The sequence below is a fragment of the Homarus americanus genome, unplaced genomic scaffold (genome assembly GCF_018991925.1).
Source record: "Homarus americanus isolate GMGI-L3 unplaced genomic scaffold, GMGI_Hamer_2.0 scaffold32583, whole genome shotgun sequence".
Taxonomy (NCBI): domain Eukaryota; kingdom Metazoa; phylum Arthropoda; class Malacostraca; order Decapoda; family Nephropidae; genus Homarus; species Homarus americanus.
In genome coordinates, this window is record NW_024713129.1 from 15573722 (window position 1) to 15587693 (window position 13972).

The window sequence follows — 13972 nt, forward strand, 5'->3', positions numbered from 1 at the left end:
GAACTGACGGACAATAAACAGAGTATGAAATCCTCTTCGCCATCAATGGATATCACTTCGCCACTCCACACATACACTTCGCCACTCCACACATACACTTCGCCACTCCACACATACACTTCACCACTCCACACATACACTTCACCACTCCACACATACACTTCACCACTCCATACATACACTTCACCACTCCACACATACACTTCACCACTCGTACTTATAAAATTAAACTGTAAACTTAACCTACCCTAACCTAATATAGCCAACCTAACCTAACCAAATTCAACTGAACTCTGCTTTACTCATCAGCCACAAATAATTGATCCCTTACCTGTGGCCATTCTCACCTGGCGGGCGATAACTCAACAGCCAATTAGTGAGATCGTGTTACCTTTACCGCTATTTTGGTCAGCCCGGGAATGTGGGTGTGTGTGGGTAATTTGCAACCTGTACCCTCTGAATCAAACTTCTGAACCATGAACCAAAGGTGAACCACACAAAATAATGAACCACAACTGTACCATGAACCCAAAACTTCTGAACAATGAACCAAAAGTGAACCAACAAAACCCAAAACTGACGAACCGCAACTGTACCAAGAACCCCAAACCGCACAACTGAACCAACCAACGGGCTGAGCCACTATCGAATATATATACACCAGTGAAATGAACCAGAGACGCATCAAATGAGTCGAATCGAAGGTAAAACGAGAGAGAGAGAAAAACGGAAGAATTATTTGAAGAAAACTGAGGAAGTGGACGAAAGAGTGATGAAGGCTCTTATACATGTTTCAAGAGATCTATCCCACAACCCTGTTCAACAAAACATGAGAGAGAGTCTACTTTGATCCTAACCTAACCTAACCTACACCTAACCTAACCTAAACTAACCTACACCTAACCTAAACTAAACTAACCCAACCCAACCTAATCCAACCTAAGCTAACCCCTCCAGGAAGCTTTAGGTGGGGGGGGGGGGGAGAAGAGGAAGGTAATATTGCATAAAGAAATAAGTTTAATATTGAGATACAATTCAAAGTATCGGGTAGCGAAATATATCACCTTCTTTCTTCCTTTGTAAAGATCAAGAGTATTCTCGGGAGATCTGTGACCAACGCCTTCAAAATGTTGCAACTTCACTTCAAGGAGACGAGCAAAACACCAAAGGGAATTTTTAACCAGGCTCTATCGTTCCTTAAGACTACTATCGTTTTACCGTAAGATTTCTCTTTAGTTTACGAAAAACAAGCGTGGTTGATGTGTGTGTGTGTGTGTGTGTGTGTGTGTGTGTGTGTGTGTGTGTGTGTGTGTGTGTGTGTGTGTGTGTGTGGTGTGTGTGTAGTGTGTGTGTGTGTGTGTGTATGTGTGTGTGTGTGTGTGTGTGTTTCCTCTTCATTTTTCTCTTCTTAAAAACAAATTAACAATTATCATCACCCTTCCACCTTTGGGCCAATTAATTTTCAAAGTTAATAGGCTTATATTTGATTGGAGACTTTTAGAGGTATTTTCTGGCGTCAAAACATCGGAACTGTACACATATATAATAACTTCCCGGGAGGTTATATTTAGATCAATATACGAGCTGGCGTCAGTATACCTCGCTATACCTAACACACACACATTCAAAAAAATCAATATCCTTTTTCTATTATTTTTGGGGGAGTCACAGGTCATAGAAATATACCTAATTTGGGGAGAATCGGTCCATTCTCCTGACGTAATTCAACCAAATACGTACAAACTAACCTTAGTATAGGCCTCAAAGAATATGAATAGGCCTACTGTATATATATATATAATGGGCTTCAAACACTTTGTTATTATTATTATTATTATTATTATTATTATTATTAGTATTATTATTATTATTATCATCATCAATTACTACAATGAACTCCTGTATATATAAATTTCTCTTTTCACCTCCTTCGGGATGCAAGTGCCCTAGTGATTTTCAGGAGGGTTCTACAGGAGTCAAGGAGTGTGTAGCTCATGCTTACAACATCACCGTCACCCCAGCCTCCTCCTCCCTGAATCCCGCCGCCACCCTAACCACGACAGGGGGCGTGGCATAATCCTCTTACGGCCACGCCCCTCACCCACCACGCCCTGTTGCGGCTTCCTCCTCCCTCCCCCTCTACCTCTCTCCTCACCGGTCGTTTATAGATACCTAATTAAGCATCACTACCACATGTGTTTACCTGGGGTCTTCCAAAAGGAGTGCATGAATGGGTCTGAATGTTGTGATAAGAGTGAATGTTGAATGTTACTTCGCGTTCCTTCAAGTTAAGTTTCACTACAACGAGGAAAATAATAATAATAATAATAATAATAATAAAAATAATAAAAATAATAATAATAATAATAATAATAATAATAATAATAATAATAAAATACCACTAGTAATAGTAATAAACTCAGTCATTCCTGAATACATAAATTCTGGCATGTTTGGTACAGGCGTCACGAGAACTCAACATGTCATCAACCTGTGAAGTATCGTCATATAAATGGATACTCTAAATATACTGTACCTTTACACTGTCTCATCTTGTCTCGGATAATTTTGTCATTATTGTTTATCTAAGTAAATTTACAGACAAAAACTATCAAGGTCTTTATTTACTGAGTATTTATATAATTATTTACAGCCGGTCTGCACTTATTTACACATTATTTACACGACACCGTTTACACAAGATTATATATTTACAATTCAAATATTTACCGCTACTCTAACGCCATTTACGACATATATCCGGCATCCTAACATCATTTACACCACTAATTATAACATCCAACCTAAATTAACACCATTTACACCGCTACTCTAACATCATTTCCAACATATCCTCATTCTTGCCACCATTTACACCATGCAGACTGAGTGAGGACCTCGCGTGCTTCATCATATCTACTCTATTGTGTACAAGTTGAGTTCTGGCGTCATCATCATGCCTGGCCTAACCCTACCCCCCTCCCGCACCATTATAACGACGGACTGTTAAACTTGGGTTATTCACACCGTACCGCTAATTGCAATACTCACTGCTGTGTACTTAACGCCTGTTTAAATTTTGATCTTTCGTCCGAATTAAATTATACCGTTCTCTCGACTAACATTTGTGTATAAATAAAGGGACTTAGTTTTTAGATATATAATTTTTGGTGCATACACGAACACCCCCCCCCTCTCTCTCTCTCTCTCTCTCTCTCTCTCTATAACACATACTGATAATTAATTACTTCAATTACGGGCGAAACAGCATAACTAAACTATACCTATATATAAAGTTAGGATAAATTAGATCATTTTTAATTTTAATTGAAGAAAAATGCATAAAAATTATTGAAATTAACCTAACCCAACTTAACCTAACTCAAAGTAACCTAGCATAACCCAGTGCCAATACCACTGCCGCTTAAATTAACCCGAACTTAACTTCACCTAATTAACTCGTCCCCCATTAATATACAAGTTAACTTCACTTAACATAATTATCTTTCCACCTGAGCGAGTTAAATTTCACCTGGGCGGCCAAATATATCCAATTAAAAAAAATAACTCAAGACTTGGCCAATACAATGTCTCGTAGTCACTCAGTCATCGTCACTCAGTTATCGTCAGTCAGTTATCGTCATTCAGTTATCGTCAGTCAGTTATCGTCATTCAGTTATCGTCAGTCAGTTATCGTCAGTCAGTTATCGTCATTCAGTTATCGTCATTCAGTTATCGTCAGTCAGTTATCGTCAGTCAGTTATCGTCATTCAGTCATCGTCACTCGGTCATCGTCACTCGGTCATCGTCACTCGGTCATCGTCACTCGGTCATCGTCACTCAACAGAACACTGGTAAATTCAATTGGTCGACTCTAGTTATGTCACATGAACCTCTGTTACGACCTTCACGTGTGTACATTTACTTCCCGCACTAAGCACCTCTCTCTCTCTCTCTCTCTCTCTCTGTCCGTTAGTCTGTTTATTCTGCCGTGTTGTTTATTTGTCCTAATCTCTGTTTATGTTATTCGTTATATTTCTCTTCCTTCCCAGGCTATATAAAATTAATCATGTTTGGTAAAAATAATAAACAAAAGTGAAAGGTAACTGTATATATCGGCCCGTTAACTATCCGTCATAACATCACACTGTGAACGTAACTAAATACCGCAGTGTTACACCAACATCAGTTTGAGTAAATTATTCAAAACTTGCCTTTTTTTATTATGAGGTAAACAACAGCAATGTATTCAAATGAACTGCCATTCGTAATGCAAACAACACTGTTAACAAATAACTGTGAAATACAGGGCAGAGATACATGCATTTTATCGAGGCTAAACAAGCGTGGATAAAAGTATATATTCCTGAGCTCACTCTGGCCCCGCGGACACTAACAATGACTTCGTGTTTTTGCCAGAGTTTAAGCGGCAGCGCCCGCCACGCTGCCATCAAACAGTGATGTACCGCGCACTATAATGTAAAATTAAAATCGCTACACCAACATGTTTTAGAGCAGCCTCTCCACCACGCGTAGGAAAATTTGCATTTTTTACTCATGGAGAGAATGTAGAGGGAAAATGTGTGTAGAGAGAGGCAGACACACACAACTAGACGATAAATCACCAGATCTGTTAAATGTTATCAAAAAAATGCAATTCGGAAAAATAACACGAGTAAACATATACGACAACAATACAAAAGTTTACTTCCCCAATATTTCAGTACAATTCCTATGGAACTGAACAAAATTATATACGGTACGGGTATATATACAGCAGTATACATATATATACTAGTAAAAAATAACTTATTGCTAATACCCCAAAACTGAATTTCTGGTCACTGGAATTACTTTCCTATCTTGGAAACTTTAAAAACATTACACATATAATAATAATATTTAAAAAAAATTTAATAAATAAATAAACACTGCACAGTAAGTCGAACAATAATATAATATATTTTCAATATGATTTATCCTAAGTTGTGGAAATAAAAGTTCTCAAATCCTACAAAACTGATTAAATACATTTCAATATTAATTAATTTGGATCATCACAGAAGAGACTGACGTCTCCCCCAGATAGGGACACCTTTTGGTTTTTATTGTTACAAATTAATATAATCGATTCGTACAAGAAAAAAAAATATTTAAGAAGTTTATCATCATTTGATAATAAATTATGTCATGATTGTTCATCAGACGACAGCTTACAGCCCAGAGAAGAACAGCACATATAGCAGTGCCCGGAAGAGCAGGTGGAGACGACAGCTCCCTACGTTCCAGGACCTGTCAACTGGTCCCACTCACTTCCACACCTAGAATAGAACCACCAGGTACCAGACAAGTAATGGCAGACCCCGGCCCCACCCGAGAGCCACCTCGCAATCCACACCGTCGCGCCTGTGTTTACCACACCATTGGGGACGCAACAGATTTGGCCTGACTACAAGTAGAGGAAAAAACAAACAAACAAATAAACCCTGGTGAGCCCACCCAGGGAGGGATTCGCCACTGTGGGGGTCAAGGGTCTCGCCGACACTCGTATACAGAGGGCGAACCCAGGTCCGTGGACCCTGCCCTACACGCCATCCAGAGCGATGACACCCCGAGCAGTGGGCCGGCTCTAATCCCGGCCGGAAGGGCGGAATATGATGCTCTACACGTAGAGGAAATGCAAATGGAACAGAAAAAAACATCTGGAATATGAAAATGATGCTGTGCAAACGAAACTCAGATGGGGCGAGAAAAATTCATCTGGAATATGATATAAACTGATGTATTATAAACCAGGAGTAAGTGAGAAGTCAGGTGTGGAGACACGACCTACAAGGTGCGGTATTGAAGAAAGAAAGACGTGCAATGAGAAGATAGAACACATAAGACGTGCTGTGCTGACATCAGAAGAAAGTCGACTTTGTTGTGTATTGTGAAGTATTTAATTCTCTGACTTCTGATAACATTTAATACAGAGAATGTATTTTGTTTCTTTAAGCCTCTTTTTCTATAAGTTGACCCACCCTTCGTAATTAAAGTGAGAGTAAGACCTGACCCAAGAGAGGTCACGGTCACAATGACCCAAAGTTCTCATCACCGCATCATTAGGTAACCCGGCGACATGACCGTGCTACTCAAGAAGCTCCCCTCCAGCCAGTCCACTTGTCACCTGGCCACACACACCCAGATTAGTGACGACATCTTCCGGCTCGTGACCGCCAATATAAGAGCATGCAGCTCCTTCCAAGGGGCATTTGGATTATTATTGTAACAGGGAGGGGGCTGACAGCTCCTTCCCAGAGACAGAACTCAGAAGACAGAAGTAAAGCTCGTCACTAGTCGAGGTCGGGAGGGAGACTTCCCTCCCTAGCACCGAGTCTCCCACAAGAGACAGTCTCTCAGCACCTACAGACATCCCCAGCCGCTGGGCCTCCCTCAGGTCACACGTGAGTCATTGTCAGAGCGGTCCAAGGGTGAGTTACTTACGGTGGGAAGTGTATCCATTTCATGTTTGTGTCCAAGAGTCAGTGTCTAGTAACGTCAATATAATGATCTATTAGTGTGCTCATGCCACTGAGTGACTAATAAACAGTTGTACTAAGAATTGGTGTTTAGAAAGTTTTCCCCCAAGAATAGAGTAACGGTTAAATAACTAATCAACCACGCTACCACTCTTTCTCACTTTTCAATCCTACAGCTCTAAATTCTTTCTATTAATTCTACTTAAGATCCCCCTCATTACAACTAAAATACATACAGTATATAAAGTGGGCTGGGTACGTTTAAATCAGGCTAGGGTTTCTATTAAACATTCGTGTATGGTATACGTATTATAATAACATGATCGTCTATTGCCAGTCAGAACCCCCTCCCCCCCCCCAAAAAAAAATAGTCATCGCTATTAGGCAAATACCCTTATTTACTGTAACTTAATATAGTTTACTTAATATCAACCTCAACCTTACTGGCGAAGAGAGAACGTACCAGAAAAGCTCACTCGAGAGAAGACAACAAAACATAGACTACCTAACTAGATACGCTCTCCTACACACAGTTAGGCTACGAGCACACCAACATATAATGATCTCCTAGAATCCCAGCTCAGTAGGAGAGGCAAGTGTGTGTGTATGTATGTATAATAGTTTAGCGATACTCACTATCCAACAAATATAAAATGAAAGAGAGGCGATTAAAACTCAGTGAAAAGTCAAACTTCTAAAATACTGGAAATGAATGTTACAGTTTTTCCCCAGATATATTGCATCAAATTCTTTTCCAGAGGTAACGTAGAAAATCTGTTCACATGACTGCCTAGAGAGGAGAGTATTCTTCATTATATATATCGTATAATTTATATATATTTTTGCCTTAATCAATAACATGTTAAGAGATTTCTTGGTGTAAACAGTGATCTAAATATACAACGCATTTCTTACTGACGAGGAATATACACGTAACTAACTTCCAAATAATGCAGAGAACGAAGCACCAATCAACCAACAACCCGAATGATTAATTTCGTCGAGAAAATTTCCTCCCAGAGTTGTTAAAGTATAATCGGTAACTCACGGAGGAGTGACTGCCACTGGCTACCAAACACGTCTCCAGGTAACGCGTTAAGCACGAGGCTCCAGGGTGTAAGTTCTGAGAGCGGGGTACTCAGTGGTTGCTCTACTTCTTTCTTTCTTTCTTTCCTTATTATATATCACATCAGTATCTGCTTGTTGGCAATTATATTAAAAATACTATATGATTTATTCTTCATTAAATCGACCTTTCTCAATTGAATCATTCAGGCAGGTCAATATTCACTATATCTCACGAAAAGTGTGTAATTGTGAGTATGTGTGTGTGTGTAGAAAATACTAAACTTGACAAGAATCAACATAACCCTGGCTACCACAACAGCGCTAACTTACTTATAGTTTACAGGACAGACAATCAAGAGAAGAGCCCTCGACCAGACCCTCCCTCACCACGACCCACACACACACGTACATAACCATCCACTCGCATCTCCCCCTCCCGCCAGCCTCACAGTGAAGATTCTCGAAGATCCGTGAGTTAAATTTTCCCCTAAGTGAAATATGAGAACGCTTTAACGGGCAACGACTCAATGATGGTGGGCAAGACAGCCGCTACAGCCATCATAACTACATGTGTTCTCTGTCCTGAGTTATAGATAAGGAAAAAAATGATGAGTCCTTGAGAATCCCAGCACAGACCAAAAAAAAAAAACTTGACCAAATGGTGGTTGAAATAGCTGTGTACCGGCGCCCGCTGCCCGCCCCTCATGATGGCTTGCTAATGGCAGGGCCAAGGGACGTGCCGCCCATTATAAACGCCGATATTCACTGTCTACTCCTAACAAAGGTTGAGAGAAAGTCCAGGAAAAAGAGTTCCAGGGATGGAGGAGTGGACGACCACCTGGACGGGGGTTTCCAGTGAGGCTTCCACTCGGGCGGGCCGCCTGGATTGGGTTCGTTAGCGCGTGGGTGACCAGTCCAGCGGAAGGCTAAGGAGCAGAGCGCCCGGAATAACAAAATGATCCGCATGTATAGTCCAGCGCTCTCTGCGGCGAATTCTTCGGCAAAATGGAGGGGATTTTGTTTCTTTGTGTAGGTGAGGTGTAAGGCGAACACACTCGTGCATATTTTGCTTACGTCGTCCACGTATCGTTAACAATAAACACCTGTACAAAAACAGATTGTCTCTATGCCAAATCATTTAGGGAAGTGTGAGTAACCACTTCTTATTCAACCATACTGTATATTTTAAAAGGAATGAGTGAATTGAATAGGCTATCAGCCCTCTATGGTTATGTGGTGTTTATAAAACGAGTGCAGCGCCGATCACTCTCCTTGTGTACTGGAAAAAGGCTTAGTCTACAGTGTGCTATATCCACGCTGCCCCTAATGGACTGTGGGCCCTATACAGGGCATATATCAACCATCACCCTTATATAGTAACAATGTTAAAACTATAAGCTGGTCATTAACAAACAGTTACTCTTATCCTGTGGTCAGCGCATGTGAGCTTTGAGTTTTTTAATACTAAAATCAATGGTGTGTTTACTCGACCCAGTCTCCATGTAAAGTTGCCCACACATGTAATGGTCGTTGTCCCACAGGTGACTCCTCGATACATGCACCACCACAGTCAAGGTCACCAACTTGGGGTACGTCAGTTATTACATATGCAGGCAACTGTACCATTGACGCGTTGTGGTGGTCGATGTGGATGATCACACTGACGGACAAACCGCTAGTCGGAATCAGTAATGTTCCGTGTGACTGCAACGTTTACATTGATAATTGTCACGAATTAACTCACGTTAAACATAGGATAATTACCTTGATGACTAACATTTAGCTTTGACAGACAGATATAAAGAACAAATAAACGTAGAAAACATAATTAACAGATTTCGGGTAAATTTTTCAATTTACACCAATACCGCGAAACTTTACAAACGTTCATGACAATTATCGCATGCAAATAGATTTATCTGCGGTAATTATCCTACGCCCTCAACCAAGTCTCTGTGTGTGCGTGTACTTTGGTGGACAAAAGTTCCATCCCTCAGCCAGCCACAATGTGACTGAATCACCTGAGATTCGAATAACGAAGTGCTGTAATTGTCCAACAGATGGCGCAATGTGTAGTGTGCATGACGGGGGATGGGGGCCAGAGGGAGGGCTGAGGAAAGGGACTTTTGTCCACCAAAGTACGTATCACTGTCAATTACGAACATGAAGTCGGGGAAAATTGCCGTCTATTCAACCATCAATCGTCGGCTACTATTCCACTGTCAACCATCAACTTTACTTTCTTTTAAACCACAACAATAATAAAAACAATGGTGCCAGGGAATCCAATCTCATATGAAAAAAAATTACTAAAAAAGTCTTCAGCATCTGGGGGTCGGTAAGGGGCCCCAGACAATATTTCATTCACTGGTGAGGTTTTGTCGCCTCTTGCCATTCACATCTTGACCCAGACTACTCTATATCCTACTGACAATTCTACGTGTTTTCTATCAACTTTACACTTTCATAAATCACCTATCAAGTAAATGTCGTTTAATTAACATGAATAAAATGTCACGAGCTCCCACACACTAACCAAAGCGTTCATTATCTCCTACTTAACTGCACCTTTATATTATCTACTTTCACCATGACTTAATGCAGTTCCAGCTAAACGAACATTACAGTATTATCTAGAATAAACTACCTCTCCAAAAAGTCAAATGTTATTGTATCTCAAAAGGTCTGGATTATATTGAAGTGTGTGTGTACAGACGACAATAGGCTTTGACTATTCTATTCCCTTCCATTTTTTGAGTAATAATTAACGCCAGTAACAGTGTACCAATAAACTTTAGATACGAAGTTCTGTCAAGTAACGCAGAGTCAATCAATATGCCGGGGAGAATGACAAAAAAAATTCAAAGGGCAAAGTAAACTCCAGTGTAATCTACGGGGGTTAATTATATACAATACATGACAACACAGTTTACCTAACGTTTTATTAATGAAGGGGGATCGAATCACTTTGGACTAGGATGCTGACCTGACCATAAACTAATCAAATTATTTCAGCAGTTTCTTTTATTGGGTAACTAGCAAATAAATAATTCAAGACGCGACGGATATCAGAAAAATAGACAAAACTAAACTCACAATACTTTACAAGTCTTTATGGTGGTCATTAATTTAATCAAGTTTAGCACAACACAATATATGTTCACTGTACAGAGTATAAAAAGTCTTTCAATCTTTCTGGTATATCAACGTTTAATATCGTGAAAGGCATAATATCCATATAGCGAACCAAACAAATAGTTATTGCGATTAAATAACTTCCCAATATCATTAAGTGGTGGTTTGCACGGGAATTATTCAATGCCCTTGTGTATTTATAGGAAAAGGGACGATACTATATTATTACCCTTACAAACAAACACTTTACATCCTGAAGTTATGGTTAGGTTAGGTTAGGGTTTCTAATACAGTATCTCGCCTTCAGTTACTACAAGTCTAGCGGAGTAACTTAGCTCTTATTTAAATTCCTTCATATTTTTCAGTTGCACACACGAAAAAAAATACACATTATTTGTTGATCAATTATGAAAATGTGAAGTTCTAAAGTGTTTAAACATTGAACCCTTAATTATAAAGGCTTTATCTATAATAGAAAACATGGATGACCTACAGTAAACTACATAAACCGCAAAACTTTGGATAAACCCCAGCACCACTGTAATTTGCATATTGTATTATATTCATGGGTTCCTTTTAAATATGTTAGTCACCGCCACAAATGACATATTGTTCCTGCTGTATATATAAGATATTTTCGTGATAAAGAACAAATATTTCACTGTTAAAATAATAACTAATTGCGCCAAAACGTTACAGTATTACAGCATAACTAAGGAAGTGGTTGACTGGATGGGTCTCTTTAATAAAATAGGTAGACTGTGGATCACGTGGGGAATATTTTGGTACATAAATGACATATTATATTTACTGTATGCCTAATATACCATTGGCTCCTCGAGACTAAGGAAACGATGGAATATTCCCTGTCAATCATCAATACGCCTTGTTTAATTTTAGGTTAATATTTGAAAATCACTTTATTTTATCTAGATTATGTTCTAGGGATAATTTAAACAGTCTAATATTCACCAAGTAAACAAGGTAACTAACACTTACCATCCTAGATCTGTGGAAGAAGTCAATCTCCTTGCCTGGCCCCGTTTGTCTCACTCGCTGTTTTCTTGATATAACGATGGTTTGTGGTGTTGAATATAATGACTATTTATCTTTGCAGTCATTAAAAATATGTTCTAAATGTTTGGTCCATGTTCTGCACAAGAATAATCCCAATTTCAGGGGTTTTGTAGCTGAAATCTGAATCAACTCAAGCAACACCAGCCACACGGAGTTGATGAATGGTGACGATGATAAAAATTGCAAGGACCATTTTTTTAAAGGAATTCTTTGCAGTTCAGATTTTTTTTTTTCAGTGTGTATGCGTAAATTAATTATCAATGAATATATATTTTTTTAGATTTGTGGATGAATCTGGTTATTTGTTGATATACTTACAATCCCTTTGAATAAATTACTCTTGTGTCAGGAAGAATTGTCACTTGTCTTTTAGTGTTACGTGTGTTGGTGTCATAAGGTCATGCTGGTCATACTGTATTTATTTAAGTTTTATTATTTATTTGTTGCCTAGAAGTGTTAAAAGTTTTATACCGAAAAAGTAATATATACGATTATTATGGGTAAAATCAGGAGGCTCCCTCAAAAAATTATAACCCCTACATTAACAGAGGCATACATATTAGTAAATATAAATGAATCGACCGTTTTCTGGTATATAAAATTACCCGCTTAGTTCACATTAATGATGAATATGTTTTTTTATTTTTTTCATTCCTACAAAGAAGAATATTAAACTGTCTACGTCATTTTGTCCAAGCCAACTATCCACTCACGGAACAATGGAAATTTCTAGATTTATTAATATACATTTTCAAATTACCGGATATGATTTTCAAGCTGTTTGAATTAGTAGTACGATTTTGATCATGTGGCCTATCTCTTTTAAGTGAACGTTGTCAAATTAAGTGACGGTCACCTTACCTACATGTGTATCTGAAAAAGGCTTATGTTACAGTGTACTGTATCCAATTGCCTCCACGGTTTAACTGGCCTACGTGACCTACTTCTGTTCAGTTTTTAATCAGTGTTATGCGGTTGTTGGAAAGTTACAGTACATAGGTTTTACAGATACTGAAATAATTTTTTTAACTTGAGTCCTTATTACAACATTTAACATATAATACATCCTGCTCTTTTGCTGAGAATAAAGTCTCAAGTTTAAACTCTTTGTGATTTCACTTTGAATGTGCGTTTTGGTGGTAAGATTTTCCTGGCAGCTTCCCGCTACTTGTGAATTCCGTCTGGTGCAACAAATTGGCAGGAAATAGCTCGGAGAAAATACTTGAGATTGGGTCAATTTTATTTTATTCATTTTATCCACATGTCTGTCGTCTTATAGTCCATTTTCTGATATTATTCTTTCATTTTAAAATCACTTTATGTATTTACTGTTATGTAATGATATGAGATAAAAAAAAATTTGCAACTTATTCTGAATATTATTTCAGGTTACCTTCATCCCTTTATCAGGAACTATTAATAGAGCTACCACATACTACATTATCAGTCGTACCACGTTGGAAAAACCGCTTCTTGTTCGATCAGCAAAGTTAAGCAACATGGGTCCGGTCCTTATCAAATCTCACGTCTTTTACAATATTATTAATGTTTTACAGCTCTTTCCCACTCTTGCATGTGTTAGCTGCGATTACCTGATGACAGCTTTTGGGTACAACCAGAAAGGGATGTTCCTCTCCTTACCACCATAAATCAAGGGAGACAGATCAGAAAATGCAGCATAGATCAGGTGATGGGCACAGCTTTGGGTGACCTGGTTGCCCATCAGGTATCATGAAGCAAAGTTTTACACCTGGAAGCACTTGATAACAGGGTGGGTATAGCTGGCAAGGCAGGGTCGTAACTACAGCCTTGCATAATTTAGTTAAATTTGGAAAGTAGTTATATGTTTTATGATTTTTTCTAAATACTATTAATTCCATTATACCAAATATTTTGTTGATAATAAAAAAGCTGTACCCTGTATTTACTATTACAGGATTAATATTAAAAGATGGTAATTTTTATTTCTCCTTGTATAGCACAGTACTTTAATTGGGAAAACATTTTCTCTGGTCTTCAACTTGTTGCATGTTGTATTTAGAAACTTGCATTGGAAATCACTCATATAAATTTCTCTTTGCCACAATATTGCTTCACACTCACTCTCTTTTACAGGGACTTTAAAGGGTAATGTTCAGGTAATGTGTGGATGTCGGTTACACTAGAATAAC